The sequence below is a fragment of the Mustelus asterias genome, unplaced genomic scaffold, assembly GCF_964213995.1.
Source record: "Mustelus asterias unplaced genomic scaffold, sMusAst1.hap1.1 HAP1_SCAFFOLD_435, whole genome shotgun sequence".
Taxonomy (NCBI): Eukaryota; Metazoa; Chordata; class Chondrichthyes; order Carcharhiniformes; family Triakidae; genus Mustelus; species Mustelus asterias.
In genome coordinates, this window is record NW_027590390.1 from 300,025 (window position 1) to 321,030 (window position 21,006).

Here is a 21,006-nt window from a genome sequence, read left to right on the forward strand (position 1 = left end):
AGTTGATTCCTCCTCAACTGTAGCCTCCAGCACCGAAAACCTATTATGGAGGGGAACCGCCCCAGGGGATTGTCTTCCCGATTGCTTCTTACCCCTCCTCCTGGCATTGACCCAAGCCTCATTTCTAGGAGTTACTATTTCTCTATAACTCCTATCAACTTCCACCTCCGCCTCCCGAATTATGCGGAGTTCCTCTACCTCCCCCTCCAGCTCCTTTACACGCTCCTCCAGAAGCTGCAATCTAATGCACTTCTTACAACTAAAATCTCGTGAAACACTACTGGATTTCCTCACCACATACATCCCACAGGAGATGCAGCATACTGCCTGAACTGCCATCCCTGAAGCCATTACCAGCAAGAAAAAAAAAAGAAAACAAAAAACTTCCCCACACTTATAATTAGGTTAGAGGAGGATGGAAGGGTGGGATCCTCTACCAGTGTAGAGGATCGGGTATCTCCTCTGCACCAATTTATAGGGCGAGGGGCCCGAGAGAAAAAAAAAAACTACTACTGAGGGGGAACCACCCAGGTAACTGACTTTTAAAGTTAAAATAAAAACCCTTCCCAGACTCCTTTGCTGCCCACTTCTAGTTTTCACTTTAAACTTGAAAAACTGCTGTTAAAGTAAAGGCCAAAAAAATACACACACTAGCTGACTAATTAAATAAATAAACAATTCAATTAATCCAATTAATCTCTTACCAGCACTGCTGCTTTTCAATCACCCCTCTCAGCTTGCTCCAGTGGATCAATGAGGGGGAACCACCCAGGTAACTGACTTTTAAAGTTAAAATAAAAACCCTTCCCAGACTCCTTTGCTGCCCACTTCTAGTTTTCACTTTAAACTTGAAAAACTGCTGTTAAAGTAAAGGCCAAAAAAATACACACACTAGCTGACTAATTAAATAAATAAACAATTCAATTAATCCAATTAATCTCTTACCAGCACTGCTGCTTTTCAATCACCCCTCTCAGCTTGCTCCAGTGGATCAATGAGGGGGAACCACCCAGGTAACTGACTTTTAAAGTTAAAATAAAAACCCTTCCCAGACTCCTTTGCTGCCCACTTCTAGTTTTCACTTTAAACTTGAAAAACTGCTGTTAAAGTAAAGGCCAAAAAAATACACACACTAGCTGACTAATTAAATAAATAAACAATTCAATTAATCCAATTAATCTCTTACCAGCACTGCTGCTTTTCAATCACCCCTCTCAGCTTGCTCCAGTGGATCAATGAGGGGGAACCACCCAGGTAACTGACTTTTAAAGTTAAAATAAAAACCCTTCCCAGACTCCTTTGCTGCCCACTTCTAGTTTTCACTTTAAACTTGAAAAACTGCTGTTAAAGTAAAGGCCAAAAAAATACACACACTAGCTGACTAATTAAATAAATAAACAATCCAATTAATCCAATTAATCTCTTACCAGCACTGCTGCTTTTCAATCACCCCTCTCAGCTTGCTCCAGTGGATCAATGAGGGGGAACCACCCAGGTAACTGACTTTTAAAGTTAAAATAAAAACCCTTCCCAGACTCCTTTGCTGCCCACTTCTAGTTTTCACTTTAAACTTGAAAAACTGCTGTTAAAGTAAAGGCCAAAAAAATACACACACTAGCTGACTAATTAAATAAATAAACAATTCAATTAATCCAATTAATCTCTTACCAGCACTGCTGCTTTTCAATCACCCCTCTCAGCTTGCTCCAGTGGATCAATGAGGGGGAACCACCCAGGTAACTGACTTTTAAAGTTAAAATAAAAACCCTTCCCAGACTCCTTTGCTGCCCACTTCTAGTTTTCACTTTAAACTTGAAAAACTGCTGTTAAAGTAAAGGCCAAAAAAATACACACACTAGCTGACTAATTAAATAAATAAACAATTCAATTAATCCAATTAATCTCTTACCAGCACTGCTGCTTTTCAATCACCCCTCTCAGCTTGCTCCAGTGGATCAATGAGGGGGAACCACCCAGGTAACTGACTTTTAAAGTTAAAATAAAAACCCTTCCCAGACTCCTTTGCTGCCCACTTCTAGTTTTCACTTTAAACTTGAAAAACTGCTGTTAAAGTAAAGGCCAAAAAAATACACACACTAGCTGACTAATTAAATAAATAAACAATTCAATTAATCCAATTAATCTCTTACCAGCACTGCTGCTTTTCAATCACCCCTCTCAGCTTGCTCCAGTGGATCAATGAGGGGGAACCACCCAGGTAACTGACTTTTAAAGTTAAAATAAAAACCCTTCCCAGACTCCTTTGCTGCCCACTTCTAGTTTTCACTTTAAACTTGAAAAACTGCTGTTAAAGTAAAGGCCAAAAAAATACACACACTAGCTGACTAATTAAATAAATAAACAATTCAATTAATCCAATTAATCTCTTACCAGCACTGCTGCTTTTCAATCACCCCTCTCAGCTTGCTCCAGTGGATCAATGAGGGGGAACCACCCAGGTAACTGACTTTTAAAGTTAAAATAAAAACCCTTCCCAGACTCCTTTGCTGCCCACTTCTAGTTTTCACTTTAAACTTGAAAAACTGCTGTTAAAGTAAAGGCCAAAAAAATACACACACTAGCTGACTAATTAAATAAATAAACAATTCAATTAATCCAATTAATCTCTTACCAGCACTGCTGCTTTTCAATCACCCCTCTCAGCTTGCTCCAGTGGATCAATGAGGGGGAACCACCCAGGTAACTGACTTTTAAAGTTAAAATAAAAACCCTTCCCAGACTCCTTTGCTGCCCACTTCTAGTTTTCACTTTAAACTTGAAAAACTGCTGTTAAAGTAAAGGCCAAAAAAATACACACACTAGCTGACTAATTAAATAAATAAACAATTCAATTAATCCAATTAATCTCTTACCAGCACTGCTGCTTTTCAATCACCCCTCTCAGCTTGCTCCAGTGGATCAATGAGGGGGAACCACCCAGGTAACTGACTTTTAAAGTTAAAATAAAAACCCTTCCCAGACTCCTTTGCTGCCCACTTCTAGTTTTCACTTTAAACTTGAAAAACTGCTGTTAAAGTAAAGGCCAAAAAAATACACACACTAGCTGACTAATTAAATAAATAAACAATTCAATTAATCCAATTAATCTCTTACCAGCACTGCTGCTTTTCAATCACCCCTCTCAGCTTGCTCCAGTGGATCAATGAGGGGGAACCACCCAGGTAACTGACTTTTAAAGTTAAAATAAAAACCCTTCCCAGACTCCTTTGCTGCCCACTTCTAGTTTTCACTTTAAACTTGAAAAACTGCTGTTAAAGTAAAGGCCAAAAAAATACACACACTAGCTGACTAATTAAATAAATAAACAATCCAATTAATCCAATTAATCTCTTACCAGCACTGCTGCTTTTCAATCACCCCTCTCAGCTTGCTCCAGTGGATCAATGAGGGGGAACCACCCAGGTAACTGACTTTTAAAGTTAAAATAAAAACCCTTCCCAGACTCCTTTGCTGCCCACTTCTAGTTTTCACTTTAAACTTGAAAAACTGCTGTTAAAGTAAAGGCCAAAAAAATACACACACTAGCTGACTAATTAAATAAATAAACAATTCAATTAATCCAATTAATCTCTTACCAGCACTGCTGCTTTTCAATCACCCCTCTCAGCTTGCTCCAGTGGATCAATGAGGGGGAACCACCCAGGTAACTGACTTTTAAAGTTAAAATAAAAACCCTTCCCAGACTCCTTTGCTGCCCACTTCTAGTTTTCACTTTAAACTTGAAAAACTGCTGTTAAAGTAAAGGCCAAAAAAATACACACACTAGCTGACTAATTAAATAAATAAACAATTCAATTAATCCAATTAATCTCTTACCAGCACTGCTGCTTTTCAATCACCCCTCTCAGCTTGCTCCAGTGGATCAATGAGGGGGAACCACCCAGGTAACTGACTTTTAAAGTTAAAATAAAAACCCTTCCCAGACTCCTTTGCTGCCCACTTCTAGTTTTCACTTTAAACTTGAAAAACTGCTGTTAAAGTAAAGGCCAAAAAAATACACACACTAGCTGACTAATTAAATAAATAAACAATTCAATTAATCCAATTAATCTCTTACCAGCACTGCTGCTTTTCAATCACCCCTCTCAGCTTGCTCCAGTGGATCAATGAGGGGGAACCACCCAGGTAACTGACTTTTAAAGTTAAAATAAAAACCCTTCCCAGACTCCTTTGCTGCCCACTTCTAGTTTTCACTTTAAACTTGAAAAACTGCTGTTAAAGTAAAGGCCAAAAAAATACACACACTAGCTGACTAATTAAATAAATAAACAATTCAATTAATCCAATTAATCTCTTACCAGCACTGCTGCTTTTCAATCACCCCTCTCAGCTTGCTCCAGTGGATCAATTTGATTCTAGCCACTGAGCCAGTTTGATTCTAGCCACTGAGCCAGTTTTGGATCCAAATGACCACTTTCTTTCCCTTGGATCCAATGGCTTTTACTTTTCTGACCAGTCGTCAGAAAAACCTCACTAAAACCCACGTAGACTGCATCAAACAAGTGTCTCTCTCATCTGAAAAAAATTCAGTGAGGTTAGTCAGACATCACCTGTCTTTTACCAATTGATGCCTTTCCAAAGGATCATTTATAATAACTGTCGGAAGGTCTTTGAATAATTTGTCCACCAAGATCAAACTGACTGACCTGTAATTACCCCTTGCTGCTTTTTAAATAACTGTACAACATTAGCAGTTCTCCAATCTGACAACATCACGCTGTAGCCAAAGAGCACTGGAAAGTGATGGTTAAAGCTTCTTTTTATTCCCTTCCTCATCTTGGCAGCCTGGGATACATTTCATCCAAGTCTTTCAAAGATGGTAAATATCTCAACACTTCATCCCTCACTAAGTTTAACACATTCAATATTTCACAACCCCCATCTTTAACTGAGAGGTCTGCTTCGCTCCCCTGTTTTGTGAAAACAGACACACAGATCATTAAGAACCATGTGCATTTCGTCTCTCTCCATCCACAAGTTACCATTTTGTTTTTTAATCCTTGGTATTCTTGTCTGAATTATCTGTTTGCATTTTTTGTCTTTATAAAATATATTTTGTCTTACCTTTTTTACTGCCCCCTTATTGTTTCCTGCCCTCTCTTTGCGTTTCCAAGTTCCTTTTTAATTCCAGCTCTGTAATCGCAGACTGACACATTCCCAGGTTCAGGATAACGTACTGGGGCCACAGTAAAATCTGGGGCAGCTCCCACAAAGTGAGACCCCTCAGCGAGAGAATGAAAACTCAAAATAAACCCTCAGGCTACATGTTTGACATATGTTCACGCTAAATGTTAACTGTGATTGTGAATGGAGTGAATAACATACAGAATTGGGAGAAACTTATTTGTTTTGCACTTTGTGTGCTGTCAGCTTTGAGTAGTCTTGTAATATACTTTTGTAACCTTCACGTGTAGAGTATATTGTTGGACAAATGCATTTTGATGGTTCTTTGCCCCCTAACCTCAATTCATGTCAGTTAATTTTGGGACAGTTGAAATCCACTTTGATCGCTGCCATTTTGTTTCTGCACTTGGAAAGGCCAGGCCTATTCGGGAAAGTCAGCATGTGCCTGTGTGGGGCAGGTTATGTCTTACTAACTTGATTGTTTTTTTTGAGGGGTGATGAAGGTGATCGATGAGGGTAGAGTAGTGGATGTAGTCTACATGGACTTTAGTAAGGCTTTCGACAAGGCCCCTCATGTTAGGCTCATCCAAAAGATTTACAAGCATGGGATCCACGGTGACTTGGCCACTTGGATTCCGAATTGACTTGCCCAAAGAAGTCAGAGAGTTGTGGTAGAAGGGTGTTTTTCAGGCTGGAGGTCCGTGACTAGTTATGTTCCACAGGGATCCGCACTGGGACCTATTGCTTTGGGATATATATAAATGACTTGGATGATAACATGGATGGGTCAGTAAATTTGCAGACAACTCTAGATATGTGGAGTTGTGGACAGTATAGAAAGTTGTCAAAGGATACAGCGGGATATAAATCAGTTGCAGATATTTGCAGAGAGGTAGCAGATGGAGTTTAATCCGGGCAAGTGTGAAGTGTTGCACTTTGGAAGGTCAAATGTTAAGGGTAAGTATACAGTCAATGGCAGGACCCTGGATAGCATTGATGGACAGAGGGATCTTGGGGTTCAAGTCCATAGCTCCCTGAAAGTGGCTACACAAGTAGATATGGTGGGAAAGAAAGTGTACGGCATGCTTGCCTTTATTGGTCGGGGCATTGAGTTTAAGAGTTAGGATGTCATGTTGCAGCTTTATAAAACTTTGGTTCGGCTGCACTTCGGGTATTGTATTCAATCCTGGTTGCCACGTTGCAGGAGGGGTGTGGAGGCTTTGGGGAGGGTGCAGAAGAGGTTTACCAGAATGCTGCCTAGATTCGGGGATATGAGCTATCAGGAGAGGATGGACAAACTGGGGTTCTTTTCTCTGCAGTAGCAGAGGCTGAGGGGAGACCTGAAAGGAATCTCTAAAATGATCATTTACAAGAAGATTTTCTACCGAGAGTTACTACTAAGAGGCATGCACTTAACGTGAGAGGGGGAATGTTCAACAGAGATGTGAGAGGCATATTTTTTACTCAGAGTGGGAGGTGTCTGGAACGTGTTGGCAGGGGTGTCAGTGTAGGTGTCTGGACCGCGGTGCCAGGAGTGGCGGTGGTAGGTGTCTGGAATGCGTTGCCAGGAGTGGTGGTGGTAGGTGTCTGGAACGCATTGCCAGGGGTGGTGGTGGTAGGTGTCTGGGTCACGTTGCCAGGGGTGGTGGTGGTAGGTGTCTGGGTCACGTTGCCAGGGGTGGTGGTGGTAGGTGTCTGGGTCACGTTGCCAGGGGTGGTGGTGGTAGGTGTCTGGATCACGTTGCCAGGGGTGGTGGTGGTAGGTGTCTGGATCACGTTGCCAGGGGTGGTGGTGGTAGGTGTCTGGATCACGTTGCCGGGAGTGGTGGTGGTTGGTGTCTGTAACGCGTTGCCAGGGGTAATACGATAGGGGAATTTAATAGGCTTTTAGAGAAGCACATGAATATGCAAAGAAGAGAGTTATACGGACCAGGGGCAGGCAGAAGGGATTAGTTTAATTTGGCGTCATGTTCAGCACAAAATCGTGGGCTGAAGGGCCGTTTCCTGTGCTGTGTTCTATGGATAGAAACATAGAAGATAGGAGCAGGAGGAGGCCATTTAGCCCTTTGAGCTGCTCCGCCATTCACTACGATCATGGCTGATCGTCCAACTCAATCGCCTCATCCTGCTTTCTCCCCATAACCTTTGATCCCATTTGCCCCAAATGCAATATCCAGCCGCCTCTTGAATACATTCTTCTCAGCAATTTCACTACATATTTGCTCTTTGACTTCCTTTTGACTGTCTGGGGTCGATGTTATACTCCCAGAACTGTCAGTGTCCCTTTCTTCTTCTTCAGTTCAATCCATATGACCTCATTTGATGATACCTTTACGAATGAAAATATTATACATTGATGTTAATATTAGTAGAAGAGTGGTAACTACTTTCACCTCCTACAGTGTTCATTGGTCAACTGCTAACACAATGAGAAATTTGGTAACTATATTCAAATTAGAGCTTCAACCAGGCACTCATCTCATGGAGAGTGTCACTGTCCAGAGAAATCATATCCACTTATAATGTATAAGTGCAGAGATATATAATTCATACATTACCAGAGCTTAATATCAAAACTCCATCAAATCAAACACATCAAACATAAATGTTAACATAGTACAACCCTGCCAGACTGTTAGAAACCAAGTGAAGGATTATTTAATTCACCATTGATCACCAAACTCCACATTTCCCTTGATAATATTCTCTGCCATGGCAATTAATCTGGTTTCATCCTGCACTGGGAGTAAATCTTTGACCAATGGGATTACCCAGTGTGGAATCTCAGTGAACAGGATCCCACCTGGAACCAGGTTGTGGAGACCAGTGGGACTCTCTGGATTTCACTGGGCAGCTGTCTGTGTCATACCGGCTGTGGAGAGTTAATGATAACTCTTGGGAAATGCCTGATCCCAGAGCTAACAGATGTTGTATGATGGAGAGGTGGATTTATTCACTGGTTCGGCTAAAGGCAACACTTCAGTCAAATTGATCTTAATCGTTCTTATCTCCAGATGAATGTGGATCCAGATTCACAACAATATTTGACTATTGTGACATACCAAGGGCTATTCAGATATACACGACTTCCATTTGGCATCACGTCTGCACCTGTGTGGTTCCAATGTCATGATGTGGAGATGCCGGCGTTGGACTGGGGTAAACACAGTAAGAAGTTTAACAACACCAGGTTAAAGTCCAACAGGTTTATTTGGTAGCAAAAGCCACACAAGCTTTCGAGGCTCTGAGCCCCTTCTTCAGGTGAGTGGGAATTCTGTTCACAAACAGAACTTATAAGACACAGACTCAATTTACATGAATAATGGTTGGAATGCGAATACTTACAACTAATCCAGTCTTTAAGAAACAAAACAATGGGAGTGGAGAGAGCATCAAGACAGGCTAAAAAGATGTGTATTGTCTCCAGACAAGACAGCCAGTGAAACTCTGCAGGTCCACGCAACTGTGGGAGTTACAAATAGTGTGACATAAATTCTGATTCTAGGATCGCATGATAAAGACTCAGGAGGAAAAAAGCAGAAATATTTATGTGAAATAGTGTGACATAAACCCAATATCCCGGTTGAGGCCGTCCTTGTGTGTGCGGAACCTGGCTATCAGTTTCTGCTCCGCGACTCTGCGCTGTCGTGTGTCGCGAAGGCCGCCTTGGAGAACGCTTACCCGAATATCAGAGGCCGAATGCCCGTGACCGCTGAAGTGCTCCCCAACAGGAAGAGAACAGTCTTGCCTGGTGATTGTCGAGCGGTGTTCATTCATCCGTTGTCGCAGCGTCTGCATAGTTTCCCCAATGTACCATGCCTCGGGACATCCTTTCTTGCAGCGTATCAGGTAGACAACGTTGGCCGAGTTGCAAGAGTATGTACCGTGTACCTGGTGGATGGTGTTCTCACGTGAGATGATGGCATCTGTGTCGATGATCCGGCACGTCTTGCAGAGGTTGCTGTGGCAGGGTTGTGTGGTGTCTTGGTCACTGTTCTCCTGAAGGCTGGGTAGTTTGCTGCGGACAATGGTCTGTTTGAGGTTGTGCGGTTGTTTGAAGGCAAGAAGTGGGGGTGTGGGGATGGCCTTGGCGAGATGTTCGTCTTCATCAATGACATGTTGAAGGCTCCGGAGGAGATGCCGTAGCTTCTCCGCTCCGGGGAAGTACTGGACAACGAAGGGTACTCTGTCCACTGTGTCCCGTGTTTGTCTTCTGAGGAGGTCGGTGCGGTTTTTCGCTGTGGCGCGTTGGAACTGTTGATCAATGAGTCTAGCGCCATATCCTGTTCTTATGAGGGCATCTTTCAGCGTCTGGAGGTGTCTGTTGCGATCCTCCTCATCCGAGCAGATCCTGTGTATACGGAGGGCTTGTCCGTAGGGGATGGCTTCTTTAACGTGTTTAGGGTGGAAGCTGGAGAAGTGGAGCATCGTGAGGTTATCCGTGGGCTTGCGGTACAGTGAGGTGCTGAGGTGACCGTCCTTAATGGAGATGCGCGTGTCCAAGAATGCAACCGATTCCGGAGAGTAGTCTATGGTGAGCCTGATGGTGGGATGGAACTTGTTGATGTCATCATAGAGTTGTTTCAGTGATTGTTCACCATGAGTCCAAAGGAAGAAAATGTCATCGATGTATCTAGTGTATAGCACCGGTTGAAGGTCCCGTGCGGTGAAGAAGTCTTGTTCGAACCTGTGCATGAAGATGTTGGCATATTGAGGTGCAAATCTGGTCCCCATGGCTGTTCCGTGTGTCTGGATGAAGAACTGGTTGTTGAAGGTGAAGATATTGTGGTCCAGGATGAAGCGGATGAGATGTAAAATTGCATCTGGAAACTGGCAGTTGTTGGCGCTGAGCACTGAGGCCGTTGCAGCAATGCCATCGTCATGGGGGATGCTGGTGTAGAGTGCTGAGACATCCATTGTGACGAGGAGCGCTCCTGGTTCAACTGCTCCATGTGTGCCGAGTTTCTGTAGGAAGTCCGTCGTGTCGCGACAAAAGCTGGGGGTTCTTTGTACAATGGGTTTCAGGATGCCCTCGACATAGCCGGAGAGGTTCTCGCACAGGGTCCCATTGCCCGATACGATGGGACGGCCGGGTGTGTTTGCCTTGTGTATCTTCGGGAGGCAGTAGAGATCTCCAACGCGGGGAGTACGTGGGATGAGAGCACGGAGGGTGTTCTGAAGGTCCGGATCAAAGGTCTTGATCAGAGTGTTGAGTTGACGGGTGTGTTCTTTGGTCGGATCTGCAGGTAACTGTCTGTAGTGTTCCTCGTTGTTGAGTTGTCGGTACACTTCTTTGCAGTAATCCGTTCTGTTCAGTATGACGATGGCCCCTCCTTTGTCTGCTGGTTTGATGACAAACTGTGGGAGTTAGCACGTTCTCCCCGTGATTGCGTGGGTTTTCTCCGGGTACTCCGGTTTCCTCCCACATGTCCAAAAAGGTGCATACCAACCGATTGATAACACGAAATTGTCATTTATTCCGACCCCTTTAATTTGGTTTAATTTGGCACATTTGCAATAGTCTAAATTCCACCCCCAGTTATGGTGGAGCATCGTGCACATCCTTCAGGAGAACAGTGACCAAGACACCACACAACCCTGCCACAGCAACCTCTGCAAGACGTGCCGGATCATCGACACAGATGCCATCATCTCACGTGAGAACACCATCCACCAGGTACACGGTACATACTCTTGCAACTCGGCCAACGTTGTCTACCTGATACGCTGCAAGAAAGGATGTCCCGAGGCATGGTACATTGGGGAAACTATGCAGACGCTGCGACAACGGATGAATGAACACCGCTCGACAATCACCAGGCAAGACTGTTCTCTTCCTGTTGGGGAGCACTTCAGCGGTCACGGGCATTCGGCCTCTGATATTCGGGTAAGCGTTCTCCAAGGCGGCCTTCGCGACACACGACAGCGCAGAGTCGCGGAGCAGAAACTGATAGCCAGGTTCCGCACACACAAGGACGGCCTCAACCGGGATATTGGGTTTATGTCACACTATTTCACATAAATATTTCTGCTTTTTTCCTCCTGAGTCTTTATCATGCGATCCTAGAATCAGAATTTATGTCACACTATTTGTAACTCCCACAGTTGCGTGGACCTGCAGAGTTTCACTGGCTGTCTTGTCTGGAGACAATACACATCTTTTTAGCCTGTCTTGATGCTCTCTCCACTCCCATTGTTTTGTTTCTTAAAGACTGGATTAGTTGTAAGTATTCGCATTCCAACCATTATTCATGTAAATTGAGTCTGTGTCTTATAAGTTCTGTTTGTGAACAGAATTCCCACTCACCTGAAGAAGGGGCTCAGAGCCTCGAAAGCTTGTGTGGCTTTTGCTACCAAATAAACCTGTTGGACTTTAACCTGGTGTTGTTAAACTTCTTACTGGTTCCAATGTGCCATGGATCAAATTCTAAGCGGATTAGAAAGAGTCCAGTGTTTCATAGGTGATATCTAAGTTACTGGACAGAATGAGGAAGAACATCTCCACAACCTGGATGTCACACTCCAGAGACTAGAAGATCATGGATTAAGAGTACGGAAAGATAAATACGGAAGATTTCCAATCTTCTATAGATGCAAAGAGACTGCACAAATTGCCTTCAAAAGTCAAAGCCATTTCTGAGGCACCTGCACCTCAACATCAATCATCTTAGTTCTCCTTTGGGCTCATTAAAGTATTATTCATGAAAGGTTTGTCACTAATCTAGCGACTATTCTTAAACATTTACACAACTTTTTGTGTCATAACAGGAAATGGAAATGGGTGGATGTGTGTGAGAAAGCCTTCGTACGAGCTAAAGAGGTACTAGTAAAGTCAGAAGTCCTGACACACTTTAATCCAAATTTATCTTTGCAATGGCACGTAACGCATCATCTTATGGGATGGAGGCAGCAGTTTCTCACATAATGCCCGATGGGAAAGAGAAGCCGATAGCTTTTGCACCAAGACCTTGAACAGAGCAGGAATGAACTCTGCACACAAACAAAAGGAAGCTCCAGGAATCATTTTCAGAATCAGGCCAACACCGATGTGGAAGGAAATTTACTGAATTAATGGATAATCGGTCACGAACAATGATTTTGGGGTCTCATACTGAGATTCCATTTCTCACAGTCAGCCAGACATACCATAAAATATCGTAAGTCAAGTTTCCATAGGAAAGCTGAGTTATTAAATAAGTTATTTTTGGTGGTTAGGGCTCGATATCCAAATCAAGGAGAGAGCAGCGATGTGTTTGTCTTGTGCAAAAGTTCAGAGCCTGTCGCCACGAGCTCCATTTCACTGAGGGGAATGCTCGCAAGGACCATGGTCAGCTCTGCCGAGGGCCGTTTGGCTCTATTCACTCTCCACAGATGCTGTCAGACCTGCTGAGATTTTCCAGTGTTTTCTGTTTATGTTTATTTATTAGTGTCACAAGTAGGCTTACATTAACACTGCAATGAAGTTACTGTGAAAATCCCCAAGTCGCCACACTCCGGCGCCTGTTCGGGTTACACTGAGGGAGAATTTAGCGTGGCCAATGCACCGAAGCAGCACGTCTTTCGGACTGTGGGAGGAAACCGGAGCAACGGAGGAAACCCAGGTAAACACGAGTTGAAAGTGCAAAGTCCACACACAGTGATCCAAGCTGGAAATCGAACCCGGGTCTCTAGCACTGAGAGTCACCAGTGCTAACCACTGGGCCACCCATCCCACCCTTTGGTTCAGATTCCAGCATCCACAGTATTTTGCTTTTATTTCAACAAAAGCACTTTGCATTCTTATAGCTCCTTTAATGCTATAAAATATTCCAAAGTCCTTCACTGGAGCAAAATCAGGCAATTTGATTGTCTTACTGTCCTTACTGGGCAGGAGAGTAAAAGCTTGATAAAAGAGGCAGATTTGTAAAAGATTTCTAAGGGATAGATGGGAGTAAATTCTGGAGCTCTGGACCCAGGCAGATGAAGACACGGCTGACAATGGAGGGATGAAAGAAATGAGGGACGCAGAATTGAAAGAACGCTGAAACTTTGGATGGTTCCAGCGTTGGAGAATGTTAAAGATATCGGAAGGGGTGAGATCATTCAGAAAATTGAAGATGAGAATGAGAACTTTAAAATCAAGGCATTTCTGGACTGAATCCCAATGTCGGTCAGTGAGCACAGGATGCAGGGTCGACAGGCAGCCTGGAGTGAATAAGATCCAGTTTCATAATATGAGTGAGCATGGGGAAATAAATTTCTCTCTGTGCAACCACACTTTCATTCAGCAGTTAAACAGTTAATGTGTTCACCTTTTCAGTTATCAGATCCTGCAATGAAACATTATGAGCGGCACCGTAGCACAGTGGTTAGCACTGCTACTTCACAGCTCCAGGGACCTGGGTTCGATTCCTGGATTGGGTCACTGTCTGTGTGGAGTTTGCACATTCTTCTCGTGTCTGCGTAGGTTTTTTCCGGGTGCTCCAGTTTCCTCCCACACTCCAAATATGTGCCGGTTAGGTTGATTGGCCATGCTAAAATTGCCCCTTATTATCCTGAGATCCTTGGGTTAGCGGGTAAATATGTAGGGATATGGGGGTGGGATTGTGGTCGATGCAGACTCGATGGACCAAATGGCCTCTTTCTGCACTGTAGGGTTTCTATGATTCTATGATCTGACAACGGCTCTTAGTTTCAAAGTCCAACCATGAGAAAATCGATGGAGTTTTTAAACAGTTTCAGGGAGACACACAGTGATTCATTCCAGAGGCATGATTCCTATTGAACTGACTGTGTGACAGCAATTAATTACAAATTGTTTGTAACTAATTTTGTTCATAGTTCAAAGAGTTTTTAAACTGGCTCAATGATGTGTTTTCTAAATCGCACCTTCCAGTCGGAGGACGGAGACAGAATCAGAGTCGTTTCAGCACAGCAGGAACCATTCAACCCATCGAGATGTAATACAAATCTCAAATTACAGACATCAGATCCAATTACTGAACTGTGATTTGCTGAAAGAAAACCAGGAACAACATCCCGTTTGGTAGCAATGAGTTTACAAAGAGAAAACTAGCAGACTCCACACGGAAGGAAAGAATCTGCAGGTCAAGGTAAGATTTGTCTGCTCCTGTACTTTATGTATTTCTTTATTTTAAACCATTTTCTCAGTCAGACTATGTCACACGGGCTGCTGTAGCCATTCCCTTTCCTTGTGGTTTTGTACAGTGACTGAGCTGGAGCAGTGATGAAGATGATCTGTTTAACAGTGAGGCTCCCAGAATCAGATCACTCCTGTTCCACACCATTACTTTTCATTTTCAAGAGGGATGGAATGAGGTGAATCAGAGCATTCCCACATCCCAGTTCAGACCGGGCTGGGCCCTGGACCTTCCTCGATATGGGTTTTACCAGAACATTTGCTGTATCTTTTGGGGAAGGTTTCATTTTTGAATTTACAGGTAATTAATTTTAGGAGTTCTGGTGCCCTCAACATACATGAGTTTAGCTGCACAGTCTGCATCTCCCTGCTCCAACCAATTACTTTTGTAATGACAGCACGCTCAAGTGTTTGGCTAACAGTCAAAATATCAGATGAACACTGACATTTTGTAATGTTACAGATAGAAATTCACTGCACTGACTGAATTGGAAATGATAACCTTTCTAACCAGCCTTAAACATTGCTTCCAGCTGAATTGAGTGCAGACTTGTCAAACTGGTTCAATTGGTTTCTCTCTCCTATAAATGGAATCTCTAAATAATCTCATAACAGCTTTTACCAGAGGGTGAAACTGAGACACACGTTTTATAAACAGGCTCAGCTCAGATGGTCGGTGTCATTTCTACTGAGATAACCAGGAATTGGCTGCAGTGAACTGACAAAGGCAGGACCTGCACAGTGACAGCAAACCCGGTGTGATTGAGGTAGAGTGGCAATGTAGTTTCTGAACTGCTTGTGAAGTATCCCTTTCTTCCTCACATTTAAATATGTTTCCTCCCAGGGAGATTATGCTCCTCAGCTCCCCACAGTGAATCCATCCTTTGTGGCAATAGCTATTATCTAACTGTGAGCTCCCGCAGTGAATCCATCCTTTGCAGTTATAGCTATTATCTAACTGTGAGCTCCCGCAGTGAATCCATCCTTTGTGGCTGTCGCTGTTATCTCACTGTGAGCTCAGGCAGTAACTGAGAAACAGTTTATTCAACAGTGGGACCCTCACAGCTCAACTTCTTTCTATTCCCCACCATCCCTCTCATTTTGAATCAGAGGTGATGCGATTAACCAGGGACAGGGTGCACAGGATCTCCACAGACAGAATGACGAGATTGTGGGAGGACCTTCTTGGGGCACAATGTGAGATAATACACTTTGGATTTAAAAGCGACAGATTTGAATCGAGTCGGACATTAATGACAGATGGTCATGCTGAGACTGATTCTTGATACAGAAATCAGTAAATGTTGGATTCAGTTTGAATAAGTTTTTACAGGTCGCTATAATGAGGTTAGTAGGAGCTCAGTGTGTTCCGCTTTGAATTACAGCCACAATGGCTCCAGATGGAGCTGAGCTGTATTGTTTGGTTAATACCTGAGATACAGGGACTGAGCTACTGATAGACGAGTTCAACTGGTTATATTTCTGAGACTAAATCAGCATTGGGTATAATTTAATATGCTGCCCCCATTTGTTGAATTACCTCAACTGATAATTCCTTCTCTATAAGATCCTGTCAATTCCATTCATTAAAATGATAATAAATCCTGTTAAAGGAAAGAAAGCACTGTTCATGTTCTGAAGGATTGTGTGGTTAGTAAACAAATACCCATTCAGTAACACACAACGGGTTACTTGTGGTACCATCAGGATTGAATTGTGAGATCAAACAGTGCGTTAAACTGGGAGGGGATGGTTTGGGGAGCGGTTCAGAACAGAACCCGACATCCTTCAATGGAATTAGATAAATGATTGAAGGAAGAATACGCAGAGTAAGAAAACTTTAACCTTGTTCTCACAAAAAGCCAGTGCAGACATCGGAGCCTGCTCATTAACATAGAACATAGAACAGTACAGCACAGAACAGGCCCTTCAGCCCACTATGTTGTGCCGAGCTTTATCTGAAACCAAGATCAAGCTATCCCACTCCCTATCATCCTGGTGTGCTCCATGTGCTTATCCAATAACCGCTTAAATGTTCCTAAAGTGTCTGACTCCACTATCACTGCAGGCAGTCCATTCCACACCCCAACCACTCTCTGCGTAAAGAACCTACCTCTGATATCCTTCCTATATCTCCCACCATGAACCCTATAGTTATGCCCCCTTGTAATAGCTCCATCCACCCCAGGAAATAGTCTTTGAACGTTCACTCTATCTATCCCCTTCATCATTTTATAAACCTCTATTAAGTCTCCCCTCAGCCTCCTCCGCTCCAGAGAGAACAGCCCTAGCTTCCTCAACCTTTCCTCATAAGACCTACCCTCCAAACCATGCAGCATCCTGGTAAATCTCCTCTGCACTCTTTCCAGCGCTTCCACATCCTTCTTATAGTGAGGTGACCAGAACTGCACACAATATTCCAAATGTGGTCTCACCAAGGTCCTGTACAGTTGCAGCATAACCCCAGGGCTCTTAAACTCCAATCCCCTGTTAATAAAAGCTAACACACTATAGGCCTTCTTCACAGCTCTATCCACTTGAGTGGCAACCTTTAGAGATCTGTGGATATGGACCCCAAGATCTCTCTGTTCCTCCACAGTCTTCAGAACCCTACCTTTGGCCCTGTAATCCACATTTAAATTAGTCCTACCAAAATGAATCACCTCACATTTATCAGGGTTAAACTCCATTTGCCATTTTTCAGCGCAGCTTTGCATCCTATCTATGTCTCTTTGCAGCCTACAACAGCCCTCCACCTCATCCACTACTCCACTAATCTTGGTGTCATCAGCAAATTTACTGATCCACCCTTCAGCCCCTTCCTCGAAGTCATTAATAAAAATCACAAAGAGCAGAGGACCAAGCACTGATCCCTGTGGCACTCCACTAGCAACCTGCCTCCAGTCCGAAAATTGAATTTAAAACTATTTTAATATCCATGAAAATAAATAATATCAAGGTGTAGTAATCTTACCAAGGCAGGTTTTCCATCACCAAACACCCATTTATTTACAGTGGCAGTTGAGTGCCATTCGACTGCTGTAGAGTGTAAATAGGCCCTGAGTCTACAACTGCTGGCCTGAGTGGAGCCAACTGATTTTCAAACCCCCACCGTGCCCGCTGATCTCCATCTGTGGCTCGTCGCTGGCAGTGGCCATGCCTGTGACTGGTACTGACGCCTGTACTGACACAGGTTCCCTATTCCGGTGATGGTTCATCTGTTTCCTGATTATCTTGACCTGCACTTGGACTTTGTACAACATGGGCCCGGTCTTTTCCATTACAATCTTGAGGACCCAATGGATGTCGTCCTTGAAGTTCCTCACATGGACTGGGCCACAGGTCTTAAATGCTCTTTCTGTTTGCACAGGATCCTGGTTCTTCTTCTGGGTCTTCAGTTGGGACTCCACCCTCCCTGCCAGGTTTGGGAAAAGTAAACTTTGTCTTGTTTGAAGCCTCCGTCCCATTAATAATTCCACTGCGGCAATTCCAGTTGTTGTATGAGAGGTTGGCCTGTAGTTGAATAGAAATCGCACCAGTTTGGTCTCTATGGACACCGCAGGTTGCTTCTTAATGCCCAGATTAAAAGTCTGCACCATTTGATAATGGGTGATAGGGGACTGTCCTAATGTGTTTGATGCCATTGGAAAGTATGAAGGTGTGAGAGTCGATGCTTGTGAAGGCAGTGCAATTGCCATTGTCAGAGAGCAGGATTTCAGGTATCCTGTGCGTGCTGAAACTTTGTCGTAGGTTCCCAGTGGTAGCCTGGGAAGTGGTGGAGTTCATCTGATGTATTTCCAACCATTTGGAATGTGCTTCGACCAGGATCAGAAACAGAGAGCCCAAAAAAGGCCCAGCGAAGTCTAACTGGACCGCACCCAGGGCCTAACAGACCACTCCCATGGATGTAGGGAGGCTGAGGGGCAGTTTTTGATTCTCCTGGTCCAACTCGCAGTGTTGAACCAAGTCAATAATACCCGTGTCAAGCCCAGGCCACCATACGTAGCTCCAGGCGAGCGTTTCCATCTTTGAAATCTCGGGGGGCTGCGATATCTCGGAGGGCTGCGAAATCTCAGGGTCCTGCAAAATCGTGGGGTGCAGCGATATCCGGCGTGCTGCTAAATCTCGGCGTGCTGTGGTGTAATTCCATAAGGATCCGATATCATTCTGGGTGAGGGACAACTATGTGGAACCCACAGGATGATGCCATCCTCAACACTGAGTTTGTCTTTCCTTCTCCCAGTAGTGTATCATATCGTCTCAGGGCTGCCCACTGAATCGCCCACAGAGGATTATGCTTTGAATTCTCAGGGGACTGGGTCTTTTTGTGTCCAGTCCTGGGTCCCGGCAAAGGCATTGAGGTTAAGGGAAACCATCGCATGTCAAAGTAAGGTCCTATTTGGAGTCAAAATGAATTAGAGGACAAAAGTTACTGTTTAACCTCCAGCTGCATCGCCGCAACCCCCCACCCCCCCACCCCCACCCCACCCCACCCCAGCCCCCAGACCACCTTTGATATGGTCGGACATTCAGGGCCCAACAGGGAAGTTCAATTAGGAATAAACCTCCTGTAATAATTTACTAACCCCAGGATGGAATTCAATTCTATGGGGTTTGCTGGAGCAGTCGCGACCTGGCCTTCGCTTCCACCAAATGGACACTCTTGCCACCCACTCAATAGCCTGGGTGGGACAGCACGGTTGTTTGGAAGACACATTTGTCCCTTTTCATGCATTCCAAAAGCTCCAAAACTTGCCCTTGGATCTTTTCCAGGTTCGCAAAGAGCTCATGTCCCTAAGTTCCTGTGTTGTCCATGTACGCTGCCACCTGAGATTGTGGGGCTGGGTCAGCGGGGGGGGGCGGGGCTGGGTCAGCAGGGGGCGGGACTGGGTCAGCGGGGGGGGGGGGGAGGGCTGGGTCAGCGGGGGGGGGGGGGAGGGCTGGGTCAGCGGGGGGGCGGGACTGGGTCAGCGGGGGGGGGGAGGGCTGGGTCAGCGGGGGGGCGGGGCTGGGTCAGCAGGGGGCGGGACTGGGTCAGCAGGGGGCGGGGCTGGGTCAGCAGGGGGCGGGGCTGGGTCAGCGGGGGGGAGGGCTGGGTCAGCGGGGGGGAGGGCTGGGTCAGCGGGGGGGAGGGCTGGGTCAGCGGGGGGGAGGGCTGGGTCAGCGGGGGGGAGGGCTGGGTCAGCGGGGGGGAGGGGCTGGGTCAGCAGAGGGGGCGGGGCTGGGTCAGCAGGGGGCGGGGCTGGGTCAGCAGGGGGCGGGGCTGGGTCAGCAGAGGGGGCGGGGCTGGGTCAGCAGGGGGTGGGCCTGGGTCAGCAGAGGGGGCTGGGCTGGGTCAGCAGGGGGTGGGGCTGGGTCAGCGGGGGGCAGGGTCAGCAGGGGGCGGGGCTGGGTCAGCGGGGGGCGGGGCTGGGTCAGCGGGGGGCGGGGCTGGGTCAGCGGGGGGCGGGGCTGGGTCAGCGGGGGGCGGGGCTGGGTCAGCGGGGGAGCGGGGCTGGGTCAGCAGGGGGCGGGGCTGGGTGAGCAGGGAGCGGGGCTGGGTGAGCAGGGGGCGGCAGGGGGCGGGGTTGTGTTGGCAGGGGGCGGGGCTAGGACTGCAGGGGGCCGGGCTGGGACTGCAGGGGGCGGGGCCGCTTTGGCAGGGGGCAGGGCTGGGTCGGCAGGGGGCGGGACCAGGTCGGCGGGGGGCGAGGCTGAGTCAGGGTGTGAGGCCGGGTCGGCGGAGGGCGGGGCTGGTGTGTGGGGCCGGGTCGATGAGCTGACTCACTTTTACATTTCCACAACAGTGTAAGGAGAGGACAGAGACTGAGTTTGAATGGGTTACGACTATAGGGCAAGACAGTGACACAAATAGAGAAAATGCAACAATTTGCATTTGTATAGCACCTTTACCGTAAATGTTATGTCACCAGTGGCTGTGTGTAGAAGGGCAGTACTTTCCCATAATATTCTGCAGTGTATTGACTGGGTCCACTGCCAAGATGCCCACTGCAGTCAACCTGGAAACCACATGGCAGACTGAAGGAGCATCCCTATCAGGAATCAGTGCAATGAGGATTAGCTGTGTTGCCTTGCTGGACTATATATGCAGAGCACTGAGTCTTGCTAAAGATGTGGAGATGCCGGCGTTGGACTGGGGTAAACACAGTAAGAAGTTTAACAACACCAGGTTAAAGTCCAACAGGGGGAATTCAATTCTATGGGGTTTGTTGGAGCAGGCGCGACCTGGCCTTCGCTTCCACCAGATGGAACTCTTGCCACCCACTCAATAGCCTGGGTGCTCCAACAAACCCCATAGAATTGAATTCCCCCTGTTGGACTTTAACCTGGTGTTGTTAAACTTCTTACTGTGTTTACCCCAGTCCAACGCCGGCATCTCCACGTCTTTAGCAAGACTCAGTGCTCTGCTTATATAGTCCAGGCTATTATAGTCCAGCTTATATATTCCCCAAATAAACCTGTTGGACTTTAACCTGGTGTTGTTAAACTTCTATCTTGCTAAAGAGGCAGGAGACTGAGTGAATGTGAGGATGGTGCCTGGGAGAGTGAAGAATTTGCTGTGAGCGGAATGTGTTTTGTTGTTGACCTTGGACTATGTGAAAACCCTCATTTGGGTTAAACTTTGATCTGTATGAGAATCCGCTCTGGTAATCTGATTGTCCATCTTTTACACGGTGTTGAGTCTTTCCCTGGGAATTGATAAGCTGTCCAAGTTTAAATAA

The 21,006-nt window shown here is 45.7% G+C and overlaps 1 protein-coding gene across 2 annotated transcripts in view; it reads left to right on the top strand.

The window, feature by feature from the left end:
• The window catches only part of LOC144486735 (NACHT, LRR and PYD domains-containing protein 3-like), an 87,075-nt gene that overhangs the window by 22,653 nt on the left and 43,416 nt on the right, over positions 1-21,006 (top strand). For both annotated transcript variants that reach the window (XM_078204763.1, XM_078204764.1), the window contains one exon: positions 14,021-14,237. The gene's annotated coding sequence lies outside the window, so the exon portion shown is untranslated. The remainder of the gene's footprint in view (positions 1-14,020; positions 14,238-21,006) is intronic.